This window comes from Acomys minous (assembly GCF_964271855.1).
Source record: "Acomys minous genome assembly, chromosome: 20".
Lineage (NCBI taxonomy): Eukaryota > Metazoa > Chordata > Mammalia > Rodentia > Muridae > Acomys > Acomys minous.
In genome coordinates, this window is record NC_140502.1 from 6029602 (window position 1) to 6046338 (window position 16737).

The 16737-nt window shown below is 36.6% G+C and overlaps 1 pseudogene across 1 annotated transcript; it reads left to right on the top strand.

Annotated features, from left to right (window-relative positions):
- Positions 1-207: 207 nt before the first annotated feature.
- LOC311590836 (vomeronasal type-2 receptor 116-like) lies at positions 208-15722 on the top strand (annotated as a pseudogene). Its single transcript has 7 exons — positions 208-224; positions 3678-3863; positions 5630-5921; positions 6293-7076; positions 7644-7871; positions 9650-9773; positions 14793-15722. The product of its transcript is annotated as a vomeronasal type-2 receptor 116-like (transcript).
- Positions 15723-16737: the final 1015 nt, after the last annotated feature.

Genomic DNA, 16737 nt, shown 5'->3' on the forward strand with positions numbered 1-16737 from the left:
CAACAGTCTATAAAAACCCCAAGTCCTGTGCAGACACAGGCAAGCTCACCAAAGCCCAGGCAAACGCAGGCTAATTGGGATGTACCTGCACTCTGACAGAATTGCAGGCTAGAGAAAACCAGAGTCAGTGTCTGCTAGCCCAGGGGAGGGAGCCCAGAGTATGGATATTGGATAGAGGAGACTTCGGATCTCCCTGCCTGTCTACCAATGAACCCAGGACCCAGGTAAGGGTGGACATGGTCTCCGAAGGCCAGCCAAACACTGCATCCTAGCACACTGTACCAGCACTATCTTGAGGACTGAATCAAGGCCCACAGGCCCTGGTAGTCATGGGCAGGGTATCCAAAACTCAGCCAAATGCATGATAGCAGGCTATACCTACACTCTCTTGGCCTGAACACTGGACTGCATAGCACCAGCATCAGTGTATGCTGTTCCAGTGGGGAGCCCAGGGTGTGGAGCAAAGTCACCCAGACCTGAATGCAGGTCTCCTTAGTGATCCATGGAGGAGTTCCCTGATCCCCAGAGGTGAGGTTTCTCATCCTATAGTCACTCAGTTACGAACTGCTCTTAATGGCCTGTGAAGGACACCAGAAACAACCATCCAACTTCTGAACCAACACGATGACTTAAGGCCAGCATAAAAAATACAAACAACAGTCAAAACACTGTGTCAAATCAGCACCCAGGTATCCCAAAGCAATCAACTCTGGATATTCAAACACAACTAAAGTACAAGAAAATGACCTCTTATATTTCATAATGGAAATGGTAATTGAGAAAAAATTAAAACAAACACAGGGAGATGCATCCAAAGAGCTTGAGAACCATAGGCAAGCCATAGAAGAGCCCCACAGAACACCAAACAGAATAGACCAGAAAAAAATCCTCCTGACAATAATAAAACAAAAACCGTACAGAACAAATATTAAGAAAAAATATTAAATCCAAAAAAGGAAAATGCCATGTAACATATCAGAGCCATACCTGACAGTTCAGCAGAGACAATAAAAGGCAGAAGAGAGTAGGCAGACGTCTTCCAAGCCCGAAGAGACCACAGATGCATGTCCAGACTACTGTAACCAGCAAAACTTTGAATAAGCATAGATGAAGAAAACAAGATATTCCATGACAAAACAAATTTAAACAACCACAAATCCATCCCTACAGATGTTACCAGAAGGAAAACTCCAACCCAAAGTGACTAACTACAACAATTTTTTTAAAATTTGAACTTGAGAATTGATCTTTCAAGGTCTGTAAAGAATTGTTTAGGTATTTTGATAGTGTTTGCAATGATTCTGTAGATTTCTTTTGGTAAAATAGACATTTTTACTATGTTGATCTTCCCAATCCAGAGCATTGGAGATATTTCCATCTTTTGAAATCTTCAATTTATTTCTTCAGAGTCTTTTAATATTTTCATACAAATAATTCTCTTATATGGGGCTGGCTGTTCTATGTGGATGTCTACATGTAGATAAATGCAAATAAAGCCATATTTATCACCCTGTGCAAAACTAGATTCCAAGTGGATTAAAGACCTTAACACAAAGCCAGCCACATTAAATCTGTTAGAAGAAAAAGTAGGGTATATTTTTGATATCATTGGCACAGGAGGCAACTTCCTGAACAGAACACCAGTAGGTCAGGCAATAAGATCAGCAATCAATAAACTGGGCCTCAGGAAACTTAAAATCTTCTGCAAGGTATAGGAAACTGTAAACAGAACAGAGCAACAGCCTACAGCCTGGGGAAAGGTATTCACTAGGCCTACATCTAACAAAGGACTAATATCCAAGATATATAAAGAACTCAAGAAATTAAACAACACCAAGAAAATTATCAAATAAAAAATTATGTACAGCGTTAAACAGAAAAATAGCAAGTGGTCAGGAAACCCTTGAAGAAACGTTCAGTGTTCTTATTTTTCAGGGAAATGCAAATCAAAAGGACTCTTAGATTCCATCTTACACATACCAGAATGGCTAAGATTAAACATTCTAGCCAGAGTCTATGTTTGATGTTGAAAGGAGCTTGTTAGAGTTAGGAAACACATGAATCATCTTTCTTATTCAATCTGGTACTCTGTGTGTTCCCATTGAGAAATTGAGACAAGTAATGTAGTGATTATTGAAAGATTTGTATTGATTCTTGTCATTTTCTCGATTTCATGCTGTTTTCTTGAATCTATCTTGATAAACAAACATTGTACTTGCAATGTTTATTAGTACCTTGTGGCATCTTAGATGTGTTTATTCTCCTCTTCAGATTGAACTCATTCTATATTTCTCTGTAGAACTGTTTTTGCACACATAAACTCTTTTAATATGTGTTTTCCGTAAAAGCTCGTTCTGCCTTCAGTTTTAATACATACATTTTCTGACTATTACAGTCTAAAATAAGTTATGATGATTCAGAGGTTAGAGTACATCTTTGTCTTTCCTTGAGAGCTTAAAATTTCTGTCAAACAGTGATCTGTTACAGTAATTGGCTTGGTCTTTTAAGTTACTTCACATTTCTCAAGGCAACTTTCAATATCTATTAAAATCTTTGAGTCTCTAATGTTCTAACTAAGATGGAGAATTTCTTTTCTTGTGAGAGACTAAAATTTCCAACTTAGTCTTTTAACCTCAATTCTCAATGCTGTTAGTGTGGCCTTAGGCTAAGGGTTATATTTGCTTTTATTGCGTTTTCCTTTTCACCATTGTTACAGTTTGGGTTTTCTTTAAAAGTTCAAACTCTCTTTTCATGTCCTGGAGGGATTTCCCTATTGAATTTTCTTTGTATTAGTGTTCTTTAAGTACTTTGACAATATTTATAGTCATTCTTTCGACCTCTTTGTTTTTAATGTCTTGCATGTCATTTACTAGGGGTTCACTCCCAGGGGATTTGAAATTTTGGAGAAGACGTGTTACGTGGGTTTTTCATGTATTTAAAATTATGTTTTTATTAGTAGAAAGATTTCTGCATTGGGACTTTCAAAGTGGGAAATAAGATGATTCTGTTGGGTGAAGACATCATAATGTATTGCAGATACAGATTTATGTATCATATAAAAATTCAGAAACACTCAGATTGAGTAGGAAGAGTTGATTCCATCAGTTGATGTGGTTTGGAAAAGAATAGTCCACCTTATTTTTCCTTTGTGTGCACAGTATGGGGACTTTCATCCCTTTTTCAATTCACCTACAGTGGCCACCTCTGAAGTAGAATGTTTTCATCAGCCAAAGTTGTGAAGAGTTTCTTACTTCAAACTCGGCCATAATTGCCTAAGCAGAATGTTGATCCCTGAGCTCTTGCTGTCCATCTTCTTTGCTGAAATAATGGTACCTGTGTCCAGAGAAGAGGATTCAAAACACATTTTCCAACTTGTTTTTAAGAGGAACACAGGGCCTCAGATGCAGAGCCTAAGGGAACAAGGAGTTTCAGAACTCTCCATGAAAGTGGAGGAAGTGCCAGGAAGAACTTTGGGTGATTATCGTAACTGCTGCACTCATTAAGAAAGTTGAAGCACACATGTTCACAAGCACTGGGGCTGAGTTTATTCCTGGTGGGCATTGTTAGATCTGTATCTACCAAAACAAATACAGTTTTATAAAAATAACTCTAACACACCATTCTCATGGCTGGGCATATACTTGTGTTGATAGTATGTTCCGGATTTTGACCTTTAGGCTGCTGTATGTTCCCAATTTTGTTGGTGCCTTTACTGACAATGACTGCTATGTAACAATCCAGGATGGATTTTCCCGTGAAGGAGATGTGACAGTTGGTGCATTTTTCCCTCTTCATACTTACTATACAAACAAAAACGTTTATGTTTTTTCGGTAACACAGTATTTCCATGACGTTCTTATACAGTAAGTACAATTATTCATTGTAATGGTTCAGAATTCTATAAGTACTTTCTATAGCCAAAAATAATATCTAAGTAGTTCATGAAATGAAAACAGTATTTTTACTATGAGAGATTAACAATCTCTTAATCTGAAACATTATTCTGAGTTTATACATTCAAATTTGTGTTATGTTGCTTATGGACTTAAAATACATTACCTCTCACCTCCATGTTTTGCCCATGTTTGAGTTCCTGTACTTACTTCTTTCAGAGGTGGACTATGATGTGGAAGCATAAGCCTAATAAACATTTTCCTTATCATTTTCTTTTTTTCACGGTATTTTCTGACACAATTTTAACCATAATAAAGACACCAAATAAACCCTTTCTTCCCACGTTCCCTCACTATGCCAACCACCTCCTTTCAGAACTATGAGATGTAGACAAGAAATATAAGGCATCCAGATGAGTAATGGCTTGAGTTCTCCATGTTTTATAATTCAAGTCAGTAGTATCCAGAGTAATGGAGTCTTACCATCAAGTTCTGCAGGATCCAATCTTGTCCCTTTCTGATATATATGCTAGAGAATAAATGTGAAGTATACACACACACACACACACACACACACACACACACACACACACACTCAGCATTTGGCTTCCGTAACGTGACTCAGATGGTTATTCTAAGTGTACACAAGTTCAAAAAGGTGTACAGACTTCTCAGCCGATTAATTTTGCAGACTGGTGTTTTTGATTTGAGATTTCTTTATAATAGATTTTTACTTAAGATATTTGTATTGCTAGTCTCTGCATTCCTATTTTAGTCTTTGTAGCCTGTCAGACTGCTCCTACATTTTGTTTTTTTTTTTCATGATTTCACTCTGCTCAGTACAATTGCATCCTTACTTATTAGCTTTCAATCATGACATATGCAGCATCTCTTGTTTTGTATCATGTGAAATTCCTAGACAAATCCGTTAAGGTCAAAAGACCCCAAGCTCAGAGCATGAAAATTGAAAGCCTCAGTAGCTTAGAGGAGAAGGGACATAGAGGAGGGAAGGAAACATTATAATGTTGTTTGAGCCAGTGTGCATGTCAGATATGTCACACCAGCAGTTACTCAAAGTTAAAAAAGTTTATGAAAATGAGTAAGGAAACAAAAAGAATTAGAGATGCAAGTAATTAATGAAGAAAAACCATAGAAAACCATAATAAAGAACAATGTGACTAAAAGTTCAGAACACAGCAGAAAAATTCTATATTTAAAGATCAATTTTTGTATTGTTTCTAGTATGCTTATTGTGGAATTAATTCTTTCTCTATTGATCTTTCTAAAATATAAAATAATTTCCTGGCTTTTCCCTCATAATCCTGTAGAAGTTTTACTATGAAGCATTTTATATCCAGGTGAAGAACAATTTAATACATGTAACTTTAAGGAAACTGTTTTATGAGCAGCACATCTGACATTAAAATTAAATGCTGATCTTTGTGTAGGGATCTTTTGGCATCCTACAGAGTGCGTGTTCTTTCCCCAACACGTTATTATGAGAGAGATCAACAGTTGCCTACCAGCTGAGTGCCATGTCTCAGATCATAATTAATTAGTGCTAATAATTAATCATATCTACTTAAAAGGTCCATGCTAATTCAAGTCATTCATGAGACAATGTTAAAATAATCATATAATAGGAACATTGGCCCTCGAATTATAATAGCCATTTCACCAATGTTAAGGTTTATGTTTTTGTCTTCCTCCTGTATACTTTTATGAAATGTGTGCAGGTATAAATTGAAGAACTACCTGTTTGTTCTGGCCCTGGTGTTTGCCATTGAGGAGGTCAACAGAAACCCTCATCTTCTACCCAACACAACTCTGGGCTTTGATCTCTACAATGGTACACCTTATGAAATGAGTACCCTTATTCCTCCCATTTTTTGGCTTACAAGGATGAAGAGACCCCTACTAAATTACAACTGTGTAAGGAAGAGAATGTCACCTGCTGCACTCACAGGAACATCAATGACGGTGTCAGCACACATAGGGGAACTGTTACAACTTTACAAAGTACCTCAGGTGAGGAGTCGGGTGTGGAAAATAGGAGTCATGTATCCTTTTTTGACATTATTGTATGTCTTAAAATGTTAGAGAGGGACAATTGGAGAAATCATCTTTCAAAGGAAAGTCTGAAAGTACTTAATAGATCCGTATTTCCGGTACATGTAATAGAAAGGAAGGAGAAGTAGGTCAGGCCATCGGGTCACTGAAACTAGATGTATGTCAGTAATTTTATTTTGTAAATTTCTATATTGTGTTGATTTTTAAAATATGAGAGAAACATCTTCATCCTGACTGCTTAAGGTTTTTTTTAAAATTCAGGACTGATATTGTGTTTGATGCCAGTGCTGCTAATGCTCTTCCTCTTGTTTCCATTTTCCCCCCTACAGCTCACTTTTGGGCCATTTGATCCTGTCTTAAATGACCCAGATCAGTTTAAATGCCTCTACCAGATGGCCTCCAAAGACACTTCTCTGCCACTTGCTATAGCTTCATTGCTGTTTCTTTTAATTGGTCCTGGGTTGGTGTGATCCTGCCAGATGACCACAGAGGGACTCAGTTTCTCTCAGGGTTGAGAGAAGCTATGGGGATTAAGAACATCTGCATAGCCTTTTTGAAAATGATCCCTGGCACCTGGAATTCATTTTCTAGTGCAGTATGGGAAAATCTGGTGAATATTCAGGAATCAACAGCAAATGTAATAATTATTTATGGGGACGTTGCCTCTTTACAAGGTTTAATGTGATACATTCTGCAACTATTAGTGACATGGAAAGTGTGGATCTTGAACTCTGGTTGGGATGTTGATATCAATCGTTTCATGGGAGTCTCGTGATTTCACACCACCATAAAGAGATGGTTGACTTTACAAATTTTGTTCAAACAGTTAATCCCTATAAGTACCCAGAAGACACTTATCTTCCTAAGCTTTGGTATTTGTTCTTCAAGTGCTCATTTTCTGAGGTTGATTGTCAACTTTTGGAGAACTGCTAACCCAATGCTTCTTTGGAGTTACTGCCCAGACACCTTTTTGACACAACCATGAGTGAAGAGTGTTATAATATATATAATGCTGTGCATGGTGTGGCCAACAGTCTCAATGAGATGACTCTTCTACAAGGAGAAATACGACCAAATTCTAAAGGAGAAGGAATCGAATTTTCCCTCTGGCAGGTAATATCTTTTGTTTATGTATTGTAATATCAGCAATATGGTATCTTATTATATATCTTTTTATTCTCTAAGGCATTCATTTTGGGCATCATAACTTTTAGAATCTCTTGCCAATAAGCAAGGATGTACTCTTCAGGGCAGAGGTAGAAGCAGTAGATACTTAAGGGTAAAATTGCTTCTAAGCACTACTGCAGGGTTATGAAGGATCACTTTAAAGTTTACATTAAACTTCAGGACCCTCATGTTGAGAGTGGAAGGGTTAAATATATTCCAAATGTTTCTGAGACTTGCTAGTTTTCCAGGGACTTTGAATCAGCTGACTCCAGATCACTTGCTGTCTTGATGACTTAGCTGTGTTTAGTTCAATGATTTATCTTGAATGGAATGTGATTTTCAAATTTTAATGTATTTTATTCCAAGATCTTTCATTTAATAAGCCTCATTGATTCCTGTTTTAGAGAAGGTAGTCATTATAATCGGCTAAAAACATTTAGATTCTTTATATTATTTAAAAATGTTTTTAGTATTCCTGTTGTACCTCAGCGTCTGTTCCTACATCTCTTTCAGTTCCTTTCTTTCCTCAAGAACACCCTACTGAACAATCACGTGAGAGGTCACATAGTAATGGACGAGAGGAAAAACTTAGATTCACAGTATGACATCCTCAACTTTTTGGATTTCCCAAAGGGTCTTGGATTAAATGTGAAAGTAGGAACTTTTTCTCCAGATGCTTCCCTTGGACAACAGCTCTCTTTATCTGAGCAGATGATTCAATGGCCTACAAGGTTTACAGAGGTATGTAGAGGCTTACCTCTATACGTTGACTGTTCATAAAAACAAAAACAATTTTGAGGATGTAATGATCTTTGGGGACTCATTCAGTACCAGCCAATATTCAGCTACAGATAGGCTTCACATAAATACAGAGAACACACACTATTTTCTTATTCTCTGGTTGATCAATGGAAAAGTTTATTTTCAGATTTTATTGATGATCATGTATTTCTTTTGTTTTGTTTTAAAATATTGCTTAGTTATTCACTTTATATCTCAATTGTAGCTGCTAATTCCTCTCTTTATTTCCTTTCCCTCTTTCCTTCCATCATCTTCCAATCTCCCTCCTCTGCCCCTCAGAAAAGGGAAAACCACACCCTAGAGATCTGGTACAACACTTAGCAGGACTCTATCCATCCTCTTACACAGTGTCCTAGTGAGAAAGCCACATAACAGTGAAGTGATTGAAAGGCATCCTACTGAGACCTTATCAGATACAGCCCCTGTCCCATTTGTCGAGGACTCACATGGAGTCTAAGCTTCCTATGCCTATATAAGTATAGAAAGTTTAGGCCTAGTGCATGCCTGGTCCTTTGTTGTTGCTTCAGTCTCCTTTAGCCCATCTGGGCCAAAATATTTGTGGCTACTGGTCTTCTTGTAGAGTCCTTTTCCCCTCCTGACTGTTCTGTCTCACACCACTCTTTGACAAGGCTCCCTTTGCACTGTCTAATGTTTGGTTGTGAATCTCGGTTTATTTTTCTGTCTATTGCTAGTCAGATCCTCTCAGAGGCAGCCATGGTAGGTTTCTATATGCAATCACAGAAGGGCATTGTCAATAGTGTCATGGGTTCTCTCTCTACCATGGAGTGGTTCTTAGGTGGTCCAGGCATTACCCTGAACACATGTTTTTTATGCATTGAGTGTCTGTTATGTTATTGTCACTTATATAAAACACTGATTTTTTTGTTTACAAATCTTAAGAAATGTCAGAGAAATGTAAGGTGAGATTTTCTATTTTGTCTGCCTCTAAACATCTAAAATGGCATGATAGATGTGTTCCTGTGTGTGTGTGTATGTGTGTGTATGTTTGTGCAAGTGCATGTGCATGTGTATGTTTTGTGTGTGTGTTTTATACTTGCTTTTCTACTTTGATTAAATTGTCAACAAAAGCCACTCATAGGAGGACAGGTTTGTCTTGGCTGACACTGTGACCATGCTCTATATGATGGTAGAAAAAAAACTTTTCAGGAGTCAGAGGAGGTGGTGATGTCATGTGCACAGAGCAGATTCAGAGATCAAAAATGTGTTTGTTTACCTTCTATCTACTTTCCATTATTTCTGTGACAGCAAACAATGAAATACTGACTCCATTTTGTGATTTTCCTCTTCTTATAAATGTTTCTATAGAATTCTGCATAGAAATGCCCAAAGAGTTGTTTCCATAATGAATCCAAGACCTGTGAAATTGTCAATCACCATTCTCAACTTCATTAAGATAAAACCTCAGACTAGCAGCGCATAAGTATAGAGATAGATTGAATATGAAGTCATAAATTGACCTTCCAGAATACTATATTAACGACCTATTCTTAACAATGGCTTCATGTATTGGTGTAATATTTAAACATGTGTGTTACATAAGCCCCAAAGCTGCCAAAATTAGCAATACCAAAACATATTATTTTAATTGTAAGTGTAAGCCTATCCAAACCAATATTTAATTATACTCAGAAATACTCCCTTTACTCAGATGTTTCACAAAAGCTCAAACATTTGCTAACAGCTTTCACTTCTCTTAGATTCCTCAGTCGGTGTGCAGTGAGAGCTGTAGACTTGGATTCTGGAAAGCTGCCCAGGAAGGCAAAGTAGCCTGCTCCTTTGATTGCATTCCTTGTGCAGACAACGAGATTTCCAATGAGACAGGTAAATACAGGAATACAGCCAACTTTCTAACCTATCTACAGGAGTCAGCAATGCCTCAGAAAATGGAATGAGACTGGAGGGATACGAATTACAGCAATTGTCTGTTGCAGGCATTGATCCCAGAAGAGACCACCTCGCCCATAAATTAACAGACTGTTTCATTTCACCATGAACACAGTGTGTTGAACACCACTTCTTTTTTTTCAGACCATGCTCAGTCACATATAGGATTTATTTAAAGTTTATATATCTATAACCCTGTTTATGATCATTCCCAAGGCAAGATTGTCTTTTGTTTGTTTAATCCAGCATGTGATGGTAGATTGTGTTTGATATCTTCAGTACATATATATTTATATCTTTCATGACTATGTTTCTTTTGTTTAACAGAAAATATGTTAAAGAAATGTTATTTAAACTAATTACTTGTTTTTAAATATTTCTCTCCCTTTTTTTGAATATAGGCTCCTTTATCACATGATATAATCTGAGTCAATTTCCCCTCCCTTTATATACCCCAAAACCTCCCCACATCCCTCTCCACCCATATCGACTCCTAATCTATCTCTCATTAGAAAAATAACAGGAAAACAGATCTAAGAGGCAGCTAGAGTAGCCATTCTAATATACAATAAAATAGACGTTCAACTAAAATTAATCAAAAGAGATGAGACAGGAAACTTTATCCTGGTCAATGAAAAATTCCACCGAAAGTCATCTCTATTGTGAACACAACACCCCCAAGAAAAGAGGACCTACATTTGTAAAAGAAACATTATTAAAGCTAAAATCACCTATTGAAGTCCACGCATTAGTATGGGAGACTTCAACATTCCACTTTCACAAAAGATAGATCATTGAGACAAAAACAGTCTGGAGAAATAATGAAACTAACAGATATCATGAATCAAGCGGACCTAACAGACACCTACAGAACTTTTCACCAAAACACCAAAGATTGTATATGCTCCTCAGCACCTCATGGAACTTTCTCCGAAATTGTCAATATAAATGGTCACATATCAAGCCTAAACAGATATAGAAAATGGAAATAATCCCTTATCATATCACCATGAACTAAGGCTGGACTTAAATGATAACAGAAATAAGAAAAAGCCAAAATACACTTTGAAACTGAGCAACTCTCTAGTCAAAGGAAACTGAGTCATCTCTGAGATAGTGACATCGCAGAAATACTTTTGTTGTAAAGAATTGCTTTAGCTATTGTGAGATTTTCATATTTCAATGTAAAGTGGAGATTTTATCTTTCAAGTTATGTAAAATATTGTGTTTGATGGTGACGTTAATTGCATTGAATCTGTCGATTGCTGCTGGTAAGGTGGCAATTTTTATTATGTTAATCCTGCTCATGTACAAGCATGGGATATCTGCCCATCTTATGAGGTTTTCTTCAAAAATTTCCTTCAGAAAGTTGATGTTCTTGTCATATATGTCATGCATTTACTAGGTTAGAGGTTCTCCAAGACACTTTATATTATCTGTGGATATTGTGAAGGGTATTGTATCTCTAATTTGTTTCTCAGCTTTTTTCTCGATTGTATAAAGTGTCATTACTAATTTTTTGAATTAATTTTATAACGAGCCAGGTACCTGATGGTGTTTATATGCCATAGGAGTTCTCTTGCATAAATTTGGGGATCACTTATGTTTACTATCATATTCTCTGCAAACAGGGATACTTTGACTTCCTTCCTTCCACTGTATATCCCCTTGATATCTGTTAGTGGTCTTTTTGCTGTAGATAAAATTTCAAGTACTACATTGAGTAGATCCTGAGAAAGTGGACTTCTTAGTCTTGTCTTTGAATTGGGTGAAATTCCTTTCTGTTTCTCTCCATTTATTTTATGTTGGCTATGGCTTGTTTTATAGCACCTCTATTATTCTTAGTTATGCACCTTGTATCCATGATCATACTAAGACTTTTAACACAAAGGAGTGCTGGATTTTGTCAAAAGCTCTTCAGCATCTATTAGGAATGTCATGTAATTGTTTTCTTTCACTTTGCTGATGATGGAACAATTTGAAGGATTTTTGTATGTTGATTTATGCCTACAAGCCTGAAATGAAGCCTACTTGATCATGATGCATATTTTTGATATGCCATTGTGTTTGTGACATTTTATTGCCTACATTTGTGCCAGTGTTCACAAGGTCAACTGGTCTGAAATTTTCTTCCCTGTTGGGATTTTCTTTTGGTTAGGTGTCAGGGTGACTATGGCCTCATCGTCACCTTCTGTTTCTGGTTTTGATCCCAAGTTTAATGAAATTACTTTAAGTTTCCCTACATTTAATATGTTGCTTGCTATGGTTAAGAATGAGGAGGCATTCATTCAGGAAAACAGAGAAAGGAGAATGTCTGTAGGCAGCCTACCTGGTTTTCTGGTAGGTGTGGCCTGTGATGTAGAAGGGGTTGCCTGCTTGAGTTAGAACCTAGAACACAGTGATGAGTGCAAGAATAAGAGTAGGAGAGGATGATCTGTGAGATCCAAAAATTTGGGCAGAGACACAGGGATGCTGTAATTGATGTTCTGTTGTAGCATTACAGGTGATATTATGGGATAGGATCTGGAAGAACTGAGAGAGGAGATGGTGTCCAGGCAAGGCACCTGGCTTTCTAGCAGACATGACCTCTACTTTGTTTATTTTTGTCCAGTTCACTGTTTTATATTTTCACAAATATCCTTGACACATCCGACGTATGCACCCTCTTTTGAGAACTTTAAAACTTGTCTCCTCTGTAATTATCTCTTTACAAGTTTCATGATAGTTTTCACTTTTCTGGGGGGACATATTTTGTTCAATCACTGACATTTTCTTGTTTGTTGAACTCAGATTGTACCTCGGATCTGGATATACTCATCAATTGTTATACAAGTGGAATATAGTTTAGCAGGGAAGGAGAAGATAATTCCCTCATTCTTCTTCATCTCATCCTCATTCAGAACCAACCAGTGAACTTATGCACAGTTATTGAGAGTCCCTCAGTGAGATGCACATGTTTTCCAGAAGGAAATTTTTTGAAGCTATCACCTTGCAATCATTTTGCCTTCATTTCCATTATATTTCTTTTTTTAAATTTTATTTTATTAATTTATTCATATTACATCTCAATGGTTATCCCCTTCCTTGTATCCTCCTATTCCTCCCTCCCTCCCATTTTCCCCTTACTACCCACCCCTATGACTGTGATTGAGGGGGACCTCCTTCCCCTCTATATGTTCATAGCGTATCAAGTCTCTTCTTGGTAGTAGGCTTCCATTATATTTCTTGAGTGTTGAAATAGATGTTTTATAAGTCCTTTATGGATGGGGATTAAAGCATTATTTATTCTTAGGATCATCGACAGATTCTTACATCACCACAGATCACCATAAAGAGAGAGTTCTTTGAGTTTTAATGTAAAAAACAACCATTTAGAAGTTTGTTTTACAGTAAGCAGATTAAGCTAAATTTGAGCATCTAATTTTTCATTATGTGATATGCCCCACCCAGTCCATGAAATTTCATGTGTGTTCATAGCAATAATCCTTTGATAAATATCAGTCCCCTGCACTTTAGCTATATGCTAAGTCCATATATTCATTCAATATACCCAGTTTGAATACCGCAGTCATGAATACAATAACCTAAACATTTTTGTGTTAGTGACTATATTTTGAAACCATATGTAAGTCAAAAAAGTCTGACCACATATATGTGATTAAAATTGAAATTTGAAAATATCAGTGATTCAATATTATGGACTAAGTAAAATGGATTTTTAATAAAGAAATATTATTCATATAAAAATTAGTTAATAAAATATATATCATGGACCTAAATTAAGTCGGAGTTGGGATTCGACACTTAGAGCACACATTGTACAACAGAAAAGGAACAACAAAACACTCATAGTGGAAGTAGTGAAATAAGCTGTGTGTGATTAGCTTGAGAACATATCTTGAGGAAAATTATTAGGGTTCCATAATCACTACAGAGAAACAAACCAATCTATCAAAATAGACACTTGATTCTCCTGACAGGAAAGTTGATAAACATTCAGTGCATATTGTAAAACAGAGAAACTTCTTTGATGGGGTGATAGTTTTCAGATACACAATGATTTAATGCAACAGAAACATTTTGTTGTATACCAGGGTGTATGTGTTTCTTTTTGCCTTTTCTTTGTATCATTTTTGTTTTTTCTTCAAGATAGGGTTTCTCTGTGTAGCTTTTGCTGTCTGGGACTCACTTTGTAGACCAAGCTGACCTGGAACTCAGATTGATCTATCTACCTCTGCCTCCAAAGTGCTCAGATTTAAGGCATGCACAGCCACACCCTATGAAGTACTGGGTTTTAAAATTCAAGATAAAATTAACAAATGTTAAGAGCATAATATTCAAGTATTCTTTTTTAATACATATAAATATTCCAAGAATTCTCTCCCAATATGTTAAAATATAATACTATAACTACTTGTATCAACATACTACTAGTGAATGATTTGAAATTCAAGGTGTAATGGCATAGATTATTTCAAAACCATTCATACAATGAACCAAAGAAGTGTACACAAAGTAGTTTATGGAAATAAGGAAATATGTGACCAATGCTTACAATACCATATAAGAAATGATTTTCAAAGATTATTGTCTATATTTTAATACACAAAATATCTATACAGAAATTAGTGAATTTAATAAGGTAGTATCTAAGTGAAATCCCGTTTATATATATTGTTCTTTAATCTTATGACTTACCAAATAGATGCAACAGAGTTACAAATTCTGGGAAAAAATACAAAGATTAGGAAAAAAACCCTAGGGTTCTTCTATTTGTGTCAACATAGCCAAAGATGACTGCATAGATTTTAAATTATTCACATAATATTTAAATTTTTCAGAAACAATAAAGGAAGATGAGTCAGAAAGTATTTCAATAGCTTAGGGTGGAGTAAGAACTTGTTGGGAAAGACAAGTCCTGAAGATTGACTCACAATCACCTTCATTTCTGAACAGATATGGATCAGTGTGTCAAGTGTCCAGAAAGTCACTATGCAAACTTGGAGAAGAACTACTGCCTCCAGAAATCTGTGAGTTTTTTGGCCTTTGATGACCCCTTAGGTATGACTCACAATCACAGCGGTGTGTTTCTCTGTTCTCACAGCTGTGGTTCTTGCAGTCTTTGTAAAGCACAGAGACACCCCCATTGTCAAGGACAATAATAGGACTCTCAGCTACACCCTGTTACTGACACTCATTGTCTGTGTCCTCAGTTCCTTGCTCTTCATTGGAAAGCCCAACACAGGCTCGTGCATCCTGCAGGAGACAGCATTTGGAATTTTGTTCACTGTGGCTCTCTCCACAGTGTTGGCCAAAGCTATTACAGTGGTTATTGCATTCAGGGTCACTGTTCCAGCTAGAATGGTGAGGTGGCTAATGGTATCAAGGGCCCCTAATTTTATCATTCCTGTGTGCACTCTGATTGACCTTGTTCTCTGTGGGATCTGGCTGCTTACCTCTCCACCCTTCATTGATCAAGATGCTCATGCTGAACATGGCCACATCATCCTTCTGTGCAACAAAGGTTCAGCACTTGCCTTCCACTCTGTCCTGGGGTACCTCTGCTTCTTGGCACTTGGGAGCTACACCATGGCCTTCTTGTCCAGGAATCTGCCTGATACATTCAATGAAGCCAAGTTTCTGTCATTCAGCATGCAGGTATTCTTCTGTGTCTGGGTTACCTTCCTCCCTGTCTACCACAGCACGAAGGGGAAGGTCATGGTGGCTATGGAGGTTTTCTCTATCTTGGCTTCAAGTTCAGCACTCCTTGGCTTGATTTTTGCCCCCAAGTGCTACATCATTTTGTTAAAGCCAGAGAAGAACTGCAGTGTTGACATCAGGCATAAAATCCATTCAAGAAGAAATAGCCATTTAAACTTTAGTTAAAATTAATATTAATCTATGTTGATAAATTAAAGACAATGGTTGAGACCAGTGTTACATCATTCTATATCTGTTATTTAGGTATAATTGTATAAAAGTATGAGGTTTCATAAGTCTTCATTCAATTGTACTAAAGTCCCTTTGCACTGGAATCATTATTATTTTCATATTTCAAATCCATGTTATCCTTTCCTCTGTAATAGAATTTCACTATGTATACGTTGTTCACCTTCAGCATCTTAATTATAACACTGTAGAATAACCCATGGATATCTGCCTTTCCCTGCCCACAAAGTGCTGGTACTTACAATGTATCATTATGTTTAGACGTGTTGTATTTTTGTGATCCATCATTGAATAAAACCCATTAAATTTCCTGTACCTTACTTGTTTATTTTTTGAACACCAGAAGATTCTGTTATGTTCTACTGTTTAAACTGAAATTTACGGCAGCATATTGTTTATCACATATCAGTTTTAAAGGCTCTTGGTTTTCAATGATTTTGAGAAGAAATTTCATGATTCTGAAAGAATGTAGGATCTCCTATTTTCAAATTTCATTATTTTATTACATGCCCAAAACAATGAAGTCTCTTATTTTGTAGTTCTACAGTGTATGCCTGATTTTTAACTAGTAGTTTTTTAGGTATACTGATCTCAGAAATGGGATGTGATTATTCAGGTAGTTCATGAGTTGTTATGAGCACAATGCATTGAAGTAAAAGCAAACTGTGCAAACAAAAGGTGTTATAGAAGACTGAGTCACTAAAATACTATTGAAGAATTATATTGAGGTTTTTTCATCATTGTAATAAGTGATATTTACTTACTTTTGTTTTCCATGATTTTAGTGAATATGTACGATTTACATGTCATGTTCCAAAATCCCTCACCTCTCCCCATTCCCTCACTCCAGCCCTTTGCCCTGGCAACTTCTCTCTAGTAAATAAAGCAAGCAAGCAAGCTAGCAAGCAAGCAAGCAAGCAAACAAACAAACATCTTGACACAGAAACTGTAG